The following is a 20,134-nucleotide window of genomic DNA, read 5'->3' as shown; positions in this document are numbered from 1 at the left end:
TTATCACATTTTTTTAAAATTAATTTTTCAATCATATCTTTTTGATTTCTAATTTCAAAACCTTTTTCAATTTCACTTAATTTCTTTTCCAATCTTAGTTTTTGAAAATCAATTACCATTTTTCAAAATTTCTTTTAATTAATTCACTTTAATTTTCGAAAATTTCTTCCCCTCTTCTCACATCCTTCTATTTATGGACTAACACTCCTCCTTAATGCACAATTTGAACTCTACCTCTCTTGATAAGTTCGAATTCTTCTACCTCCTCCTTCTATTCTTCTTTTCCTCTGACACTTCAAAGAATCTCTATACTGTGACATAGAGGATTCCATATTTTCTTGTTCTCTTCTCTTCCATATGAGCAGGAGCAAAGACAAAAGCATTCTTGTTGAGGCTGACCCTGAACCTGAAAGGACCTTGAAGCGAAAGCTAAGAGAAGCTAAAGCACAACTCTCTGTAGAGGACCTAACAGAAATCTTCAAACAAGAAGAAGACATGGCAGCCGAACACAATAATAATGCCAACAATGCAAGGAAGGTACTTGGTTACTTTACTGCACCTACTCCCGACTTCTATGGGAGAAGCATCTCTATCCCTGCCATTGGAGCAAACAACTTTGAGCTTAAGCCTCAATTAGTTTCTCTAATGCAACAGAATTGCAAGTTCCATGGATTTCCATTGGAAGATCCTCATCAATTTTTAGCTGCATTCTTGCAAATCTGTGACACTATCAAGACTAATGGGGTTGACCCTGAGGTCTACAGACTTATGCTATTCCCTTTTACTGTAAGAGACAGAGCTAGGATATGGTTGGACTCACAACCTAAAGAAAGCCTAAACTCTTGGGAAAAGCTAGTCAATGCCTTCTTGGCAAAGTTCTTTCCACCTCAAAAATTGAGTAAGCTTAGAGTGGAAGTCCAAACCTTCAGACAGAAGGAAGGTGAATCCCTCTATGAAGCTTGGGAAAGATACAAACAATTGATCAAAAAGTGTCCCTCTGACATGCTTTCTGAATGGAGCATCATAGGTATCTTCTATGATGGTCTGTCTGAAATGTCCAAGATGGCATTGGACAGCTCTGCTGGAGGATCTCTTCATCTGAAGAAGACGCCTGCAGAAGCTCAAGAAATCATTGAAATGGTTGCAAATAACCAATTCATGTACACTTCTGAAAGGAATCTTGTGAACAATGGGACGAATCAGAAGAAAGGAGTTCTTGAGATTGATACTCTGAATACCATATTGGCTCAGAACAAAATATTGACTCAGGAAGTCAATATGATTTCTCAAAGTCTATCTAGAATGCAAGCCGCACCAGGCAGTACTAAGAAGCATATGATCCTGAGAACCTTTCAATGGAAGAGGTGAATTACATGGGAGAACCCTATGGAAACACCTATAATCCTTCATGGAGAAATCATCCAAATCTCTCATGGAAGGATCAACAGAGACCTCAACAAGGTTTCAACAACAATAATGATGGAAGAAACAGGTTTAGCAATGGCAAGCCTTTTCCATCATCTTCTCAGCAACAGACAGAGAATTCTAAGCAGAGCCACTCTGACTTAGCAACCATGGTCTCTAATCTAATAAAAACCACTCAAAGTTTCATAACTGAAACAAGGTCCTCCATTAGAAACTTGGAGGCACAAGTGGGTCAGCTGAGTAAGAAAGTTACTGAACTCCCTCCTAGTACTCTTCCAAGCAATACAGAAGAGAATCCAAAAGGAGAGTGTAAAGCCATCAACATGGCCGAATTTGGAGAGGAGGAAGAGGCAGTGATCGCCACTGAGGAAGACCTCAATGGACGTCCACTAGCCTCCAATGAGTTCCCTAATGAGGAACCATGGGAATCTGAGGCTCACACTGAGACCATAGAGATTCCATTGGATTTACTTCTGCCATTCATGAGCTCTGATGAGTATTCTTCCTCTGAAGAGGACGAAGATGTCACTGAAGAGCAAGTTGCTAAGTACCTTAGGGCAATCATGAAGCTAAATGACAAGTTATTTGGTAATGAGACTTGGGAGGATGAACCCCCTTTGCTCACCAAAGAATTGGATGACTTGACTAGGCAGAGATTACCTCAAAAGAGACAGGACCCTGGGAAGTTCTCAATACATTGAACCATAGGCACCATGACCTTTGAGAAGGCTCTTTGTGACCTAGGGTCAAGCATAAACCTCATGCCTCTCTCTGTAATGGAGAAGCTAGGGATCTTTGAGGTGCAAGCTGCAAGAATCTCACTAGAGATGGCAGACAATTTAAGAAAACAAGCTTATGAACTTATAGAGGATGTTCTAGTAAAGGTTGAAGACCATTAAATCCCTGCTGATTTCATAGTCCTAGAGACTGGGAAGTGCATAGATGAATCCATCATCCTTGGCAGACCCTTCCTAGCCACAGCAAAGGCTGTGATTGATGTTGACAGAGGAGAATTGATCATTCAAGTGAATGAAGAATCCTTTGTGTTTAAGGCTCAAGGATATCCCTCTGTAACCATGGAGAGGAAGCATGAAGAGCTCCTCTCAAAACAGAGTCAAACAGAGCCCCCACAGTCAAACTCTAGGTTTGGTGTTGGGAGGTTCCAACATTGCTCTGAACATCTGTGAGGCTCCATGAGAGCCCACTGTCAAGCTACTGACATTAAAGAAGCACTTGTTGGGAGGCAACCCAATGTTATATTTATCTATTTTCCTTTATTATTTTATGTTTTTTATAGGTTGATAATCATGGGAAGTCACAAAATCAATTGAAAAAGCAAAAACAGTATAAAAAACAGAAAGAAAAACAGCACACCCTGGAGGAAAATTTGCTGGCGTTTAAACGCCAGTGAAAATAGCAAAATGGGCATTTAACGCCCAGTCTGGCACCATTCAGGGTGTTTAACACCAGAAAGGGGCACCAGACTGGCGTTTAACGCCAGGAATGGGCAAGAAGCTGGCGTTAAACGCCAGAAATGGGCACCAGCCCGGCGTTTAACGACAGGATTGGCAGAAGGAGCATTTTTGCTTGCCACTTGGTGCAGGGATGAATTATCCTTGACACCTCAGGATCTATGAACCCCACAGGATTCTCACCTACCCCACCACTTTCTCTCTTCTTCACCCATTCACCAATCACCTCAACACCTCTTCCCCGAAAATTCCTCACCTATCAAATCCCACCTTTCTCTTCACCACTCACATCCATCCTTCATAAAACCCCACCTACCTCACCATTCAAATTCAAACCACTTTCCCTCCCAAACCCACCCATAATGGCCGAACCTTACCCCTCTCTCCACCCCTATATAAATCCATCTTCACTCCTTCATTTTCACACAACCTACACACTACTTCTCCCCCTTGGCCGAAAACAAAGCCACCTCCTTCTCCCTTATTTCTTCTTCTTCTACTCTCTTCTTTCTTCTTTTGCTCGAAGACGAGAAAACCTTCTAAGTTTGGTGTGGTAAAAGCATTGCTTTTTGTTTTTCCATAACCATTTATGGCATCTAAGGTCGGAGAAACCTCTAGAAAGAGGAAAGGGAAGGCAAAAGCTTCCACCTCCGAGTCATGAGAGATGGAGAGATTCATCTCAAGGGTGCATCAAGACAACTTCCATGAAGTTGTGGCCATGAAGAAGGTGATCCCCGAGGTCCCTTTCAAACTCAAAAAGAGTGAATATCCGGAGATCCGACATGAGATCCGAAGAAGAGGTTGGGAAGTTCTTACCAACCCCATTCAACAAGTCAGAATCTTAATGGTTCAAAAGTTCTATGCCAATGCATGGATCACCAAGAACCATGATCAAAGTGTCAACCCGGACCCAAAGAATTGGCTTACAATGGTTCGGGGGAAATGCTTAGATTTTAGTCCGGAAAATCTAAGGTTGGCATTCAGCTTGCCCATGATGCATGGAGATGAACACCCTTACACTAGAAGGGTCAACTTTGATCAAAGGTTGGACTAAGTCCTCATAGACATTTGTGAAGAGGGTGCTCAATGGAAGAGAGATTCAAAAGAGGGAAGCCGGTTCAACTGAGAAGGCATGACCTCAAGCCCGTGGTTAGGGGATGGTTGGAGTTTATCCAACGCTCAATCATTCCCACTAGCAACCGGTCCGAAGTCACTATAGACCGGGCTATCATGATTCATAGCATCATGATTGGAGAGGAAGTAGAAGTTCATGAGGTTATATCCCAAGAACTTTATAAGGTGGCGGACAAGTCCTCTACCTTGGCAAGGTTAGCCTTTCCTCATCTCATTTGTCACCTCTGTAATTCAGTTGGACTTAACATAGAGGGAGACATCCTCATTGATGAGGACAAGCCCATCACTAAGAAAAGGATGGAGCAAACAAGAGATCCCACTCATCATGAAATCCCTGAGATGCCTCAAGGGATGCACTTTCCTCCACAAAACTATTGGGAGCAAATCAACACCTCCCTAGGAGAATTGAGTTCCAACATGGGACAACTAAGGGTGGAGCACCAAGAACATTCCATCCTCCTCCATGAAATTAGAGAAGATCAAAGAATCATGAGAGAGGAGCAACAAAGGCAAGGAAGAGACATTGAGGAGCTCAAGCACTCCATAAGATCTTCAAGAGGAAGAACAAGCCGCCATCACTAAGGTGGACCCGTTCTTTAATCTCCTTGTTCTTTATTTTTCTATTTTTTTTTCAAAAATTATGCTTTATGTTTTATTTATGTTTGTGTCTTATAATCATTAATGTCTTAGTGTCAATGCCTTAAAGTTATGAATGTCCTATGAATCCATCACCTTTCTTAAATGAAAAATGTTCTTAATTAAAAAAAGAGAAGAATTGCATGAATTTTGAATTTTATAACAGATTAATTATTTTGATGTGGTGGTAATACTTTGACTTCTGAATGTATGCTTGAACAGTGCATATGTCTTTTGAATTTGTTGTTCATGAATATTGGCTCTTGAAAGAATGATGAAAAAAGGAGACATGTTACTGAGGATCTGAAAAATCATAAAAATGATTCTTGAAGCAAGAAAAAGCAGTGAATACAAAAAAAAGAGAGAGATTATGTGCGAAAAAAAAAGAGTGTGCTTAAGAACCCTGGACACCTCTAATTGGGGACTCTAGCAAAGGAGTCACAATCTGAAAAGGTTCACCCAGTTATGTGTCTGTGGCATGTATGTATCCGGTGGTAATACTGGAAGACAGAGTGCTTTGGGCCACGGCCAAGACTCATAAAGTAGCTGTGTTCAAGAATCATCATACTTAACTAGGAGAATCAATAACACTATCTGGATTCTGAGTTCCTATAGAAGCCAATCATTCTGAATTTCAAAGGATAAAGTGAAATGCCAAAACTATTCAGAGGCAAAAAGCTAAAAGCCCCGCTCATCTAATTAATACTGATCTTCAAAGATGTTTTTGGAATTCATTGCATATTCTCTTCTTTTTATTTTATTTGATTTTCAGTTGCTTGGGGACAAGCAACAATTTAAGTTTGGTGTTGTGATGAGCGGATAATTTATACGCTTTTTGGCATTATTTTTAGTATGTTTTTAGTATGTTTTAGTTAGTTTTTATTATACTTTTATTAGTTTTTAGTTAAATTTCACTTTTCTGGACTTCACTATGAGTTTGTGTATTTTTTTGTGATTTCAGGTATTTTCTGGCTGAAATTGAAGGACCTGAGCAAAAACCTGATTCAGAGGCTGAAAAGGACTGCAGATGCTGTTGGATTCTGACCTTCCTGCACTCGAAGTGGATTTTCTGGAGCTACAGAAGCCCAATTGGGGCGCTCTCAACTGCATTGGAAAGTAGACATCCGGGGCTTTCTAGCAAATATAATAGTCCATACTTTTTCCGAGATTTGATGGCCCAAACTGGCGTTCCAACGCCCAAACTGGCACAAAAGCTGGCGTTTAACTCCAAGAAAAGTCTCTACACATGAAAGCTTCAATGCTCAGCCTAAGCACACACCAAGTGGGCCCGGAAGTGGATTTTTATGTCATTTACTCATCTTTGTAAACCCTAAGCTACTAGTTCTCTACAAATAGGACCTTTTGCTATTGTATTTTCGTCTTTGGATCACTTTAGATCTTTTGATCATCTTTGGACGTCTAGTTCTTAGATTATGGGGGCTGGCCTCACGGCCATGCCTGAACCTTGTTCTTATGTATTTTCAACGGTGGAGTTTCTACACACCATAGATTAAGGTGTTGAGCTCTGCTGTACCTCGAGTATTAATGCAATTACCATTGTTCTTCTATTCAATTCAACTTATTCTTGTTCTAAGATATTCATTCGCACCCAAGAACATGATGAATGTGATGATTATGTGACGCTCATCATCATTCTCACTTATGAACGCGTGCCTAACAACCACTTCCGTTCTATAAGCAAACAAGGCTTGAATGTTTATCTCTTGGATTTCTTAATCAGAATCTTCATGGTATAAGCTAGAATTGATGGCGGCATTCAAGAGAATCTGGTAGGTCTAAACCTTGTCTGTGGTATTCTGAGTAGGATTCAAGGATTGAATGACTGTGACGAGCTTCAAACTCGCGATTGTGGGGTGTTAGTGACAGACGCAAAAGAATCACTGGATTCTATTCCGACATGATCGAGAACCGACAGCTGAATAGCCGTGCTGTGACAGAGCGCGTTGAACATTTTCACTGAGAGGACGGGACTGTAGCCATTGACAACGGTGATGCCCAACATACAGCTTGCCATGGAAAGGGGTAAGAAGGTTTGGATGAAGACAGTAGGAAAGCAGAGAGACGGAAGGGACAAAGCATCTCCATACGCTTATCTGAAATCTCACCAGTGAATTACATAAGTATCTCTATCTTTATTTTATGTTTTATTTATCTTTTAATCATTAATCCTCCATAACCATTTGAATCCGCCTGACTGAGATTCACAAGATGACCATAGCTTGCTTCATACCAACAATCTCCGTGGGATCGACCCTTACTCGCGTAAGGTTTATTACTTGGACGACCTAGTGCACTTGCTGGTTAGTTGTGCGAAGTTGTGATAACGAGTTGAGATTGCAATTGAGCGTACCATGTTGATGGTGCCATTGATGATCACAATTTCGTGTACTATACACACTCTTACTAGTCTAAGCTAATCAAAGATCCAAATTAGGGACATCTATTATTTTTCACTTAGGGATAGTGATGAGCTAAAATTAAGAATAAAATAGGATTAAAATAGGCTCAAATTGGTTAACAATGGAAGATAAAAGGGTAGGCTATTTGGATAATTGAGCTCAAATGAAATAATGGCCTCAGTCATATAAATGCAATCATACACCAAATAATGGACATAAAGAATCAATCAAATCAAAGATTACAATCAAAGAGAGAGAATAACACACAAGAAGGAAAATAGTGGTTATATGATGCAACCACACAATTAGGTTTAAAAACTCACAATCTTATGTGTTTTTAGCTCAAAAATATATTCCACAATATATAATTCATGCAAGTTCAATGAAAAATTTTTACTCAAATCAATTGGGGTGCCGTATAGATAAATTCCTTGAAAAATTCCATTATTTTGACTAAGCTTATTATATATATGCAAACCAAGACAATGCAACTAAAAATTCTAAAAGACATGGTAATAGAAGAAAAATAAATGAAATGTGAAGGTGTTTAGATTAGAAATTTTCAGCCAAAAATCGGCCGATTGGTTAGATGACCTCCCCACACTTAAAAGTTTGCACCATCTTCAGTGCATTTAAAGATGAACAAGGGGGTTATGGCGACTACACGGATTGCCACCTTCAGTTGGTGGATCAACCGGCTGCTACATGTTCTTTCTTCTGCTTCTGTTTTTTTGCTTATGGTGAATCATCCATGGTGGGGTGTCTCCCACCTAACACTTTTATTTATTATCCTTAAGTTGGACATTTTGGGAAGCTCCTTGTCATGGTGGCTTGTGCTTATACTGATCCTTGAACTTCCACCAATGCTTGGACTTCCAATAAGTTCCAAAGTTCAAAGTTAATAGCACCAAGCTTGGATGAAGTTCCACACAAGCTAAGGGCTCCCAAAATTTATCCACATGATGTATACCGGGATCCCAAACTTTGTTCTTACACCCATATTCAAGTTGATTATTACAATTCCAATTGGGTGGCACGCACATAGAATTCTCATTCAAACACCAAATCATCCTCCTAGGCTCACACAATTTAGCATTCCTCCAACCATGGGGCCTAAGCCTTGAGGGTGCAACCTTAATGAGCGTTGATTTACAATGCCAACCACTAACCCTCTCCTTTTTGCTCTTGAATCCACAAAGAGCACTAAGTTTCCTATATGTCTCAAGCAAATTATATTCAACTGGGAAAGTAAAGCTTAGGGATAAGAGAGTTACCCACTTGAATCAAAGAATGGATCGTTGCTTAGCGAGAGAGGCTTCCAACAGCCTTGTAGTTTCCACTTCCTTGTGCTCTTCTTGGATTACTTCCACCTCTTGACAAGCTTCCTCAATTTCAATTTCTTGTTCACAAAATTTTTCTATACCTTCCTCATTTCTCAAGCCATGTATCGGAGGTTTTGTACTGTCCTCCTTGTCATCAATTTCACAACACAATGAGGGAGGTTCAACAATACCAAAAGGCACATTGGTTGGTGCAAAATCATCTTCAATGGTGGAGCTTGCTTCTTGCTAAACCTCTTCCAATCTTTCATCATTCATACTATGCCTTGGAGGTTGCGCATTATCCTTCTCAACATCAATTTCAAGCTCAATGGAAGAAAGTTCAACAATCTTGGAATCCACCTCACACTCAACTTCTCCTAGATCTTCAACCACTTCTTCCTCTTCAATGACCTTACCTTCCTCCACTGGTTGCAAGACATACTCCATCTCCTTATTCTCATGTTGAGATTCTAAAATTCCTTTTATACTGTACTCTTTGGTTGATTCTCCACATTCATCCGTGAAAATGCTTTATTTATGGTATGAATCCCATGAGTCCAATTGGCTTTAATTTTGGCAAGGTTAGCCATGATAGCTTCATGTCTCTTTTGGGCTTCGTCTTGCTCATTTTGAAATATGATTTCTTGAAGCCGATCCATCGCTTCCTTAAGACGATCCCTTGGCTCTTGTTCTACATAGCTAACATAATTAGGAACATGTTGCTCTTGGATCGATGGATATAGGTTTTCTTCTATGGAGGGTTGTGGTGGAAAGGAGAGTTCATCATGTGGTTGAAGGTTTTCATATATGGGAGGTGGTTCATCTTGGTAAGGGTAGTGGGATGGTGCATAAGGAGGTGGTGGTTCTTGGAAGTATTGATGTTAGAATTGTGGTGGTTTTAAGTATGGCTCATATGGTTGTTGGTATGGTGGATATGGATTAGGGTCATATGGAGGTATTTGGTGATATAGGGCTTGTGAGTATGGGGGGTTGAGGGCTATGATGAGGAGGAGGTTCATTGGCATATGGTGGTTGTGGTTGATAACCACAAGGAGGTCCACTATATCCATTGGATTAGTATGTATCATGGATTAATTATGCTCATAATATGTTGGAGGAGGTTGTTGCCATGAAGGTTGTCCATATGCTTAAGACTCCTCCCACCTTTGATTTTCCCATCCTTGATGCAAACCCTCATTGAAGCTTCCATTTCCTACAATATAGTTTGAACCAAACTCATAGCCAAAGGGATGAGAATTCATAGTAACAAGAGAAAATAAAAACAAAAGCTAGTAAGAAACAAAAAAAAACAACTCCTAAAACTTGCAAAAACTAACAAAGAAACAAAAAGCAAACATATTCACAATATTCACATATGAAAAATAACCAATAACAAGCACACATTGCGATTTGTTTGTCACTTAGGTTAAATCTAATAAAAACTGAGAGTATTTAAACCTCAGGTCGTTGCTCAGGAAATTGCAGGAAAGTGTGCATATTATTGGTTATGGGATGTATATTTTGGGGTTTTGGGTTGATAAACAAGAAAATTAAACTAACATCTAACGAAATATAAATGCTAAAAGTCACTCAAGACAAGGATCAAGAGTCAAGGTTTCCTATCTTGGACCATTGACCACAACATAGTGATTACAAAGAGTTAATTCCACTTAGTTGCCCTCTAACATCAGAGGATTAAGTCAAGTGGACATAATTGGTCCTAGAACCAATTAACAAGCCTAAATCACCAATAAAACTGGACATCAATGATCTCAAGGGACCTAAGTCCTCAATCAAAAGTCAAGAGTGCAAAAATTAACTCTTAAATCCAACCAATAATTTTGTCAAACACTAAGAAGGCATAAAATGAAAGCATGGTAAAATAGTAGGAAATATAAAATCTAAAACTAGCCAATATAAGAAAACAATAATAACAACTCAAACAAGCATCAAAGAAACATAAAACATCAAATTACATTGTTGGAAATTGAAATTAACAAGAGTTCATAAACATAAAAATGAGATGAAAGAAAAATTAACAATGTAAACTAGGAGAACAAACATGTAGGAATAATAAATTGCAAGGAAAGCTAAAGCAAGACAAGAATTAAAACCTAAATCTAAGAGAAATCTAACCTAATCTACCCTAATTCTTGAGAGAAGAGAGAGCTTCTTGGTGCATGAATCCCCACTCTCCGTACAGCGGTACTAGCAAGTGCACTGGGTCGTCCAAGTAATACCTAAGCGAGTCAGGGTCGATCCCACAAGGATTGTGGTTTAAAGCAAGCTATGGTTATCTTACAGGTCTTAGTCTGGCGAAATCAGAAGGTTGTTGGATTGAGGCTTAATTGAATTAAAGGAATATTATATAAATTACTTTTTATATTAAATGGAATTAGTAATAGGAATATGGTTAAGGATTGGAGTTGCTTTATCATTCTGAATTAACTCTGGTATTACTGTCTCCTTTGCTTGTGAGTGATTTCTTCTATGGCAGGCTATATGTGATCAACGCCATTGGCCGTGGTCATCAATCTCCTCGACTTCAGATGAAATGACGTATGGCCGTGTTCATCCAATCTGAACGAGGGTAAAGCTCTAGCCGTGATTCTACTCAAAATGCCACAGACAAGGTCAAATCTTCCGGATCAGAGAATGATGCTTCTTTGGGTTCTATCCTCTACCACAGAGACCCTAATCTCCCCAAAAATTGGCTGAACTGGTGTCTCGAAAAGTCCCCAATGAAGTCGTGGATTAGCCGTCTGAGAGATGTATATTCAAGCTGGCGGTTCACACTTTCCAGCCACGTATTCACACGAACCCAAGTAGACACAGGTGGTTGTCAGGCACGCGGTCCTAGTATGATGATAAGAGCTGATTGTCACTGATCATCCTATTCACTATGTTGAAGAACGAGTATACATCTTAGAATTAAATCGAACATGGATCGAAGAAGAATAGTAATACTTTTATTAATTCATAGGACTTAGCAGGGCTCCTCTCCTCAACCTAGGAGGTTTAGAAACTCATATTGAAAGGAAAATACAATGGCAAAAATGAAAATAGGGTGTGAAGGTCTGTATGTTCTCTCTTGAATAACATAAATCTAATCCGTTAAATACTAAACTATTGACTAGTAAGGGTAAAACGGTAACACCCTACTACACAGAGTTTTATGCTTAAATTGTAGAATAGAGGTAGTGTGGTGTTACGAACCTCTAATCAGTAAATACATATGTATAGGAGTGGAAAAATGTAATATACTAGGGGCCTTGAAAAACGGGTAAAGAAAAATTGCAAAATAAAAAGCGCAACACTCAGAGAACGGAATTACTTGCGTTCTAGGAAACCTAAAGGTTATAGGTACAAATAAGCAAAAGAGTGAATAAAAACCCAAGAATACATCATTACTAGCTCCTGACTCAGCCTGCGAAGCCAAGTGATGAGCGGATAATTTATACGCTATTTGGCATTGTTTTTAGGTAGTTTTTAGTATGATTTAGTCACTTTTTAGTATATTCTTAGTAGTTTTTACGCAAAATTCATATTTCTGGACTTTACTATGAGTTTGTGTATTTTTCTGTGATTTCAGGTATTTTCTGGCTGAAATTGAGGGACCTGAGCAAAAATTTGATTCAGAGGCTGAAAAAGGACTGCTGATGCTGTTGGATTCTGACCTTCCGGCACTCGAAATAGAATTTGTGGAGCTATGATGAGCGGATATTTTGTACGCTTTTTGGGGGTAATTTCATGTAGATTTTAGCATGTTTTAATTAGTTTTTAGTTAAATAATATTAGTTTTTAGGCAAAAATCATATTTCTGGACTTTACTATGAGTGTGTGTATTTTTCTGTGATTTCAGGTATTTTCTGGCTGAAATTGAGGGAGTTGAGCAAAAATCTGACTTAGGCTGAAAAAGGACTGCTGATGCTGTTGGATCCTGACCTCCCTGCACTCGAAATGGATTTTCTGGAGCTACAGGAGTCCAATTGGCGCGCTCTCAACGGCGTTGGAAAGTAGACATCTAGGGCTTTCCAGCAATATATAATAGTCCATACTTTGCGCAAGGATAGTCGACGTAACTTGGCGTTGAACGCCAAGTACATGCTGCTGTCTGGAGTTAAACGCCAGAAAAACGTCATGATCCGGAGTTGAACGCCCAAAACACGTCAAAACCTGGAGTTTGACGCCAAGAAAGGCCTCCACACGTGGAAAGCTTTAGTCTCAGCCCCAGCACACACCAAGTGGGCCCCAGAAGTGGATTTCTGCACCAATTATCTTAGTTTATTCACTTTCTGTAAACCTAGGTTACTAGTTTACTATTTAAACAACTTTTACAGACTTATCTTGTACCTCATGACATTTTCAGATCTGAATTACATACTTTTGACGGCATGAGTCTCTAAACTCCATTGTTGGGGGTGAGGAGCTCTGCAGCGTCTCGATGATTTAATACAATTCCTTTGTTTTCCATTCAAACACGCTTGTTCTTATCTAAGATGTTTATTCGCGCCTAACTGTGGAGAAGGTGATGATCCGTGACACTCATCACCTTCCTCAACCCATGAACGTGTGCCTGACAACCACCTCCGTTCTACATCAGATTGAATGAATATCTCTTAGATTCCCCAACAGAGTCTTCGTGGTATAAGCCGGATTGATGGCAGCATTCATGAGAATCCGGAAAGTCTAAACCTTGTCTGTGGTATTCCGAGTAGGATTCCAGGATTGAATGACTGTGACGTGCTTCAAACTTTAACCTGCTGGGCGTTAGTGACAGACGCAAAAGAGGGATTCTATTCCAGTAGGAGCGGGAACCAACCGGTGATTGGCCGTACTGTGACAGAGTGCGTGCATAGCTTTCACTGCGAGGATGGGAAGTAGCCACTGACAACGGTGACACCCTACATAGAGCTTGCCATGGAAGGAATCTGCGTGTGAGAAGAGGATTTCAAGGAAGAGTTGAAGTCAGAGGACAAAGCATCTCCAAAACTCCAACATATTCTCCATTACTGCACAACAAGTAACGCTAGTACTCTTTATTATTCCAATATATTCCATAATCCTTTATAAACAAATAACTCTGTTGTTCAAGTAGCCCAAACAATTTTCTTGAAATCCTGACTAAGACAAATAAAATAAACATTGATTGCTTCAAACCAATAATCTCTGTGGATTCGACCCTTACTCACGTAAGGTATTACTTGGACGACCCAGTACACTTGCTGGTTAGTTGAACGGAGTTGTGAATTCAACCAGGGCCCTAAGGGTACATGCCAAAGCTCAAAAGATAGAATAATATATTAAGAATATTGAATCACAATTTCGTCCACCAAGTTTTTGGCGCCGTTGCCGGGGATTATTGAGTTTGAACAATTGAAGGCTTATTTTATTTCTTAGATTAGGAATAATTTGTTTTTGTTGTTATAGAGTCATCAAATTTTGATAGGAAAGTTTCTTTTCAAAATTTTCTTTTCAAAAATATTATTTTTCTTAATTAATTGTTTATTTTTCGTGAGTCTAGTGTCTTATTCTAAGTTTGGTGTCACTTGCATATTTTATATTTTTCTTTGAAATTTTCGTGTTATTGTTCTTTGTTTTTCCTTAATCTTCAAGTTGTTCTTGTCTATTTTTCTTGTTTGATCTTTAATTTTTCTTGTTTTGTGGCTTTTCTCGTTTTCCTTATACTAATCCAAAGTATTAGTCTTCTAAGAGGAATAGACCCATTCATAACAATTTGTTACCCTTTTTGGCCATTTGGCTAGAATAGAAGGGTCATATTCTTGATAAGGGAGCACCAATACTTTTGAGAATCTTTTTCAAAAATAATTTTTCTTGATTTAATCTTGTGCCAAACTCTAAGTTTGGTGTTTTCTTGTTAAGCTTTTTATAATTTTCGAAAATTTATTTTGATTTTCTAAAAATTTTAAGTTTGGTGTTCTTCCTTGTGTTCTTGGTGTTCTTGTGAATCTTCAAGGTGTTCTTGAGTTTTTTTTTTCTTGTGTCTTGATCTTAAAATTTTTAAGTTTGGTGTTCCTTGGTGTTTTCCCTCCAAAAATTTTCGAAAATAAGGAGCACTAGATCTAAAAATTTTAAGTCTTGTGTCTTTTGTGTGTTTTTCTCTTTCATCATAAAATTCAAAATTCAAAAATTTTATATTTTCTAACCAATTTTAAAACTACTTTTTCGAAATTTTTTTTTTTATAAAATTCAAATTTCAATTTCAAATTTTTCGAAAAATTTTTCACAAAATATTTTCAAAATATTTTTTTTATATATTCCATTTTTATTTATCCCACTACTAGAAAATAAATAATATCAACATATAAATTATCTCTTGTATTCCATTATGGAAGTAAGTATGAATGGACAAGACAATATGAATGAACAGTCCAAGAGGACTTTGGGGTCATATGCTAACCCCACTACTGCTTCATATGGGAGTAGTATTTGTATACCTTCCATTGGAGTTAGTAGCTTTGAGCTGAATCCTCAGCTCATTATCATGGTGCAGCAAAACTGCCAGTATTCCGGTCTTCCACATGAAGAACCTACAGAGTTTCTGGCACAATTTCTGCAAATTGCTGATACAGTACATGATAAGAAAGTAGATCAGGATGTCTACAGACTGTTACTGTTTCCATTTGCTGTAAAAGATCAAGCTAAGAGGTGGTTAAATAACCAGCCTAAGAACAGCATGAAAACATGGAAACAGCTGTCAGAAAAATTCCTGAATCACTATTTCCCTCCCAAACGGATGACACAGCTAAGGCTAAGCATCCAAGGCTTCAAACAAGGAGATAATGAATCTCTTTATGATGCCTGGGAGAGATACAGAGAGTTGCTAAGAAAATGCCCCTCTGAAATGTTTTCAGAGTGGGTGCAATTAGACATCTTCTACTATGGGCTTACAGAAAAAGCTTAGATTTTTCTAGACCACTCAGCTGGTGGATCTATACATATGAGAAAAACAATTGAAGAGGCTCAAGAGCTTATTGATACAGTTGCCAGAAATCAACATCTGTACTTAAGCAATGAATCTTTCATGAAAGAAGAAACTAAAACAGTAACTGCAGAACTCAGTCCAGTGGATCAGGCTAATGAATTCAATCAGCAATTGGACTTTCTAACTCAACAGCTAGCCGAATTCAAGGAAATATTACAGGAAACAAGAATGGCTAACAGGAACATGGAAGTACAATTAAAGCAGACAGAAAAACAACTGTCAAGACAAATAACAGAAGAATGTCAAGCAGTTCAATTAAGAAGTGGGAAAACATTAAATACCTCACTTCAAAGCAGCAGGAAACCAAGAAATGAACAAGTGGATACTCAGAATCCTCCTAAAGACGGTCCGAGCCCAGAAAGGGACAAAGCTGGCGTTCAAACGCCAGTAACAAACAAGGAGGGGGCGTCTAACGCCACTCCAGCTCCCACCACTGGCATTCAAATACCAGTGGGGAATCAGTCACATACAAGTGCTGATAACAACCCTTCTAAAAAGGCTTCCCAACCCACTTCTGTAGGTAATAAACCTGCAGCAACTAAGGTTGAGGAATACAAAGCCAAAATGCCTTATCCTCAAAAACTCCGCCAAGCGGAACAGGATAAGCAATTTGCCCGCTTTGCAGACTACCTCAGGACTCTTGAAATAAAGATTCCGTTTGCAGAAGCACTTGAGCAAATACCCTCTTATGCTAAGTTCATGAAAGAGATCTTAAGTCATAAGAAGGATTGGAGGGAAACTGAAAAAGTTTACCTCACTGAAGAATGCAGTGCAGTCATTCTGAAAAGCTTACCTGAGAAGCTTAAAGATCCTGGGAGCTTTATGATACCATGCACATTAGAGGGCACTTGCACCAAGCAAGCTTTATGTGATCTTGGAGCAAGTATCAACCTAATGCCTGCATCTACTATTAGAAAGCTTGGTTTAACTGAAGAAATCAGACCAACCAGGATATGTCTTCAACTTGCTGATGGCTCCATTAAATACCCATCAGGCGTGATTGAGGACATGATAGTCAAGGTTGGGCCATTTGCCTTTCCTACTGACTTTGTGGTGCTGGAAATGGAGGAGCACAAGAATGCAACTCTCATTCTAGGAAGACCTTTCCTAGCAACTGGCCGAACCCTCATTGATGTCCAAAAAGGGGAAGTAACCTTGAGAGTCAATGAGGAAGAGTTCAAGCTGAATGTTGTTAAAGCCATGCAACATCCAGACACCCCAAATGACTGCATGAGTGTTGATATAATTGACTCTCTGGTAAGAGAGGTCAATATGGCTGAGAGTCTCGAATCAGAGCTAGAGGAATTTAGACTCAATGCTTTCGAAAATGTAAAGATTTACAAAGAGAAAGCGAAAAGATGGCATGATAAGAAATTGTCATCCAGAGTCTTTGAGCCGGGGCAAAAAGTTCCGCTATTCAATTCTAGGCTCAAATTATTCCCTGGGGAATTAAAATCCCGGTGGAGAGGTCCATATGTCATTACAAACGTGTCACCATATGGATACATAGAGCTTCAGGATAATGACTCTAACAAAAAGTTCATTGTTAATGGACAAAGAGTCAAACATTATCTTGAAGGCAATTTTGAGCAAGAATGCTCAAAACTGAGACTTGATTAAAACTCAGTCCAGCTAAAAGACATTAAAGAAGCGCTTGCTGGGAGGCAACCCAGCCAATCACGAAATTTAATTTTATTCGTATTGATTTTCTTTACAGGTTTGAGTCCAAGTATCTTCAAAAGGTGAAATAGCAATTGGTTGAAGTCACAGAGTTACAGGGAAATTTGGAAGCTCACTGGCATGAAAAAGCCAGTAAGAAATACTTTGGGCGTTAAACGCCCAAAAGAAGCTCCCACTGGGCGTTTAACGCCAGTAAGGGTAGCCATCTGGGCGTTAAACGCCAGAAAGGAGCATCTTCTGGGCGTTAAACGCCAGAAAGATGCACCTTCTGGGCGTTTAACGCCAGTTTGCTAGCATCCTGGGCGTTTAACGCTAGGATGGTGGGAGGAGGTACAATTTCGTTTTTCTTTGCAATTTTTCAAAATTTTTATGTTTCAATTCATGATTTCTTGCATAAACATATTTTAAATTATCACTTTCAATTCCAAAAAGTTTATCCTAATTTCTAAAATCCAATGATTGCAAATTTTTTTTAGATTTATCTTAACCCAAAAGAACAAATGGCTTTCCAATTCAATCCATCATCTTTTCAAATTTGTTTCCAACACATCTTTAACTCCTTTTAAAATCCTTTTCAAATTAAAATTCAATTCTATCTTTTAAATTTTGATTCATATCTATTCTTTTTTTTAAAATTATATCTTTTTCTAATCCAATTCTTTTTCAAATATTTTTAATTTCTTCTCATATCTTTTTCAACTCATCTTATTTTTTTTCGAAAATACCTCTCCTTCTACTCCTCTCCTTTCCTTTCTTTTGCTTGAGGACAAGCAAACCTCTAAGTTTGGTGTGATTTGCCATGATCACTGAGCTAAAACTCATTAAGATCATGGCACCTGAGAGAACAGGAAGAGCAAGGATGTGAATCTAAGGGAGCTAAAGCGCCAAAGGATTAATCCATGAAAAAGCACCACATATTTTAAAAGGAGCACCTACTCCTCAAAACAACAGGTTGCTAAGTTCTAATTTTCTTTCCCTTTAATTTTCCTGCTTTAACTTAGTGATAGCATTTTTTTTTAAATTCACCTTAGGAGATATTTAGTAGTAATTAGTTTATCTATTTTGATTTTATTTTCAATTAAGCTATAATTTATTTTTCTCATCATCATCAGGCATGAATAAAGTAGTAGATTTTTTAGAATAAAGAAGTAATCTATATTTATGAGTTCTTAGTAATAAAGACTATAATTAATTATATGTGGTGGCAATACTTTCTATTCTCTGAATGAATGCTTGAACAGTGCATAAATTGTACCTTGAATTTGATGAATATTGGCTCCTGAAAGGATGAGGAACACGAAAAATATTATTGATGATCTGAAAAATCATGAAATTGATTCTTGAAGCAAGAAAAAGCAGTTCAAAAAAAAAATATATATATATATATATATATATATTTACAATCAAAAGGAATAAAAGCCAAGCAGCCCTTAAAACCAAAAGGCAAGGGTAAAAAGGATCCAAGGCTTTGAGCATCAATGGAGAGGAGGGCCCAAGGAAATAAAATCCAGGCCTAAGCGGCTAAACCAAGCTGTCCCTAACCATGTGCTTGTGGCATGCAGGTCCAAGTTACAACTTGAGACTGAGTGGTTAAAGTCGTGATCCAAGACAAACAGAGTGTGCTTAAGAGCTCTGGACACCTCTGACTGGGGACTTTAGCAAAGCTAAGTCACAATCTGAAAAGGTTCACCCAGTTATGTGTCTGTGGCATTTATGTATCTGGTGGTAATACTGGAAAACAAAGTGCTTAGGGCCACAGCCAAGACTCATAAAATAACTGTGTTCAAGAATCAACATACTACACTAGGAGAGTCAATAATACTATCTGAATTCTGAGTTCCTAAGGATGCCAATTATTCTGAAAATTTAAAGATACAGGGGGATGCCAAAACTGTTCAGAAACAAAAAGCTACAAGCCCCGCTCATCTAATAAGAATATGAGCTTCATGTTAAAACTCTAAAATATTATTACTTCTTAATTTCTGTTAAAACCTATTTTATTTATCTAGTTGCTTGAGGACAAGCAACAGTTTAAGTTTGGTGTTGTGATGAGCGGATATTTTGTACGCTTTTTGGGGGTAATTTCATGTAGATTTTAGCATGTTTTAATTAGTTTTTAGTTAAATAATATTAGTTTTTAGGCAAAAATCATATTTCTGGACTTTACTATGAGTGTGTGTATTTTTCTGTGATTTCAGGTATTTTCTGGCTGAAATTGAGGGAGTTGAGCAAAAATCTGACTTAGGCTGAAAAAGGACTGCTGATGCTGTTGGATCCTGACCTCCCTGCACTCGAAATGGATTTTCTGGAGCTACAGGAGTCCAATTGGCGCGCTCTCAACGGCGTTGGAAAGTAGACATCCAGGGCTTTCCAGCAATATATATAGTCCATACTTTGCGCAAGGATAGACGACGTAACTTGGCGTTGAACACCAAGTACATGCTGCTGTCTGGAGTTAAACGCCAGAAAAACGTCATGATCCGGAGTTGAACGCCCAAAACACGTCAAAACCTGGAGTTTGACGCCAAGAAAGGCCTCCACACGTGGAAAGCTTTAGTCTCAGCCCCAGCACACACCAAGTGGGCCCCAGAAGTGGATTTCTGCACCAATTATCTTAGTTTATTCACTTTCTGTAAACCTAGGTTACTAGTTTACTATTTAAACAACTTTTACAGACTTATCTTGTACCTCATGACATTTTCAGATCTGAATTACATACTTTTGACGGCATGAGTCTCTAAACTCCATTGTTGGGGGTGAGGAGCTCTGCAGCGTCTCGATGATTTAATACAATTCCTTTGTTTTCCATTCAAACACGCTTGTTCTTATCTAAGATGTTTATTCGCGCCTAACTGTGGAGAAGGTGATGATCCGTGACACTCATCACCTTCCTCAACCCATGAACGTGTGCCTGACAACCACCTCCGTTCTACATCAGATTGAATGAATATCTCTTAGATTCCCCAACAGAGTCTTCGTGGTATAAGCCGGATTGATGGCAGCATTCATGAGAATCCGGAAAGTCTAAACCTTGTCTGT

General features: G+C 38.6%; 1 non-coding gene across 1 annotated transcript; it reads right to left on the bottom strand.

Annotated features, from left to right (window-relative positions):
• Positions 1-900: 900 nt before the first annotated feature.
• LOC130938095 (small nucleolar RNA R71) lies at positions 901-1,008 on the bottom strand. Its single transcript, XR_009069275.1, has one exon. It is a non-coding gene; the product is annotated as a small nucleolar RNA R71 (small nucleolar RNA).
• Between the last annotated feature and the right edge of the window lie 19,126 nt (positions 1,009-20,134).

This window comes from Arachis stenosperma, chromosome 6, assembly GCF_014773155.1.
Source record: "Arachis stenosperma cultivar V10309 chromosome 6, arast.V10309.gnm1.PFL2, whole genome shotgun sequence".
In the NCBI taxonomy this organism is placed as follows: domain Eukaryota; kingdom Viridiplantae; phylum Streptophyta; class Magnoliopsida; order Fabales; family Fabaceae; genus Arachis; species Arachis stenosperma.
Note: the sequence above shows the minus strand (reverse complement) of the source record. Positions and strands in the feature narration are given on the sequence as shown.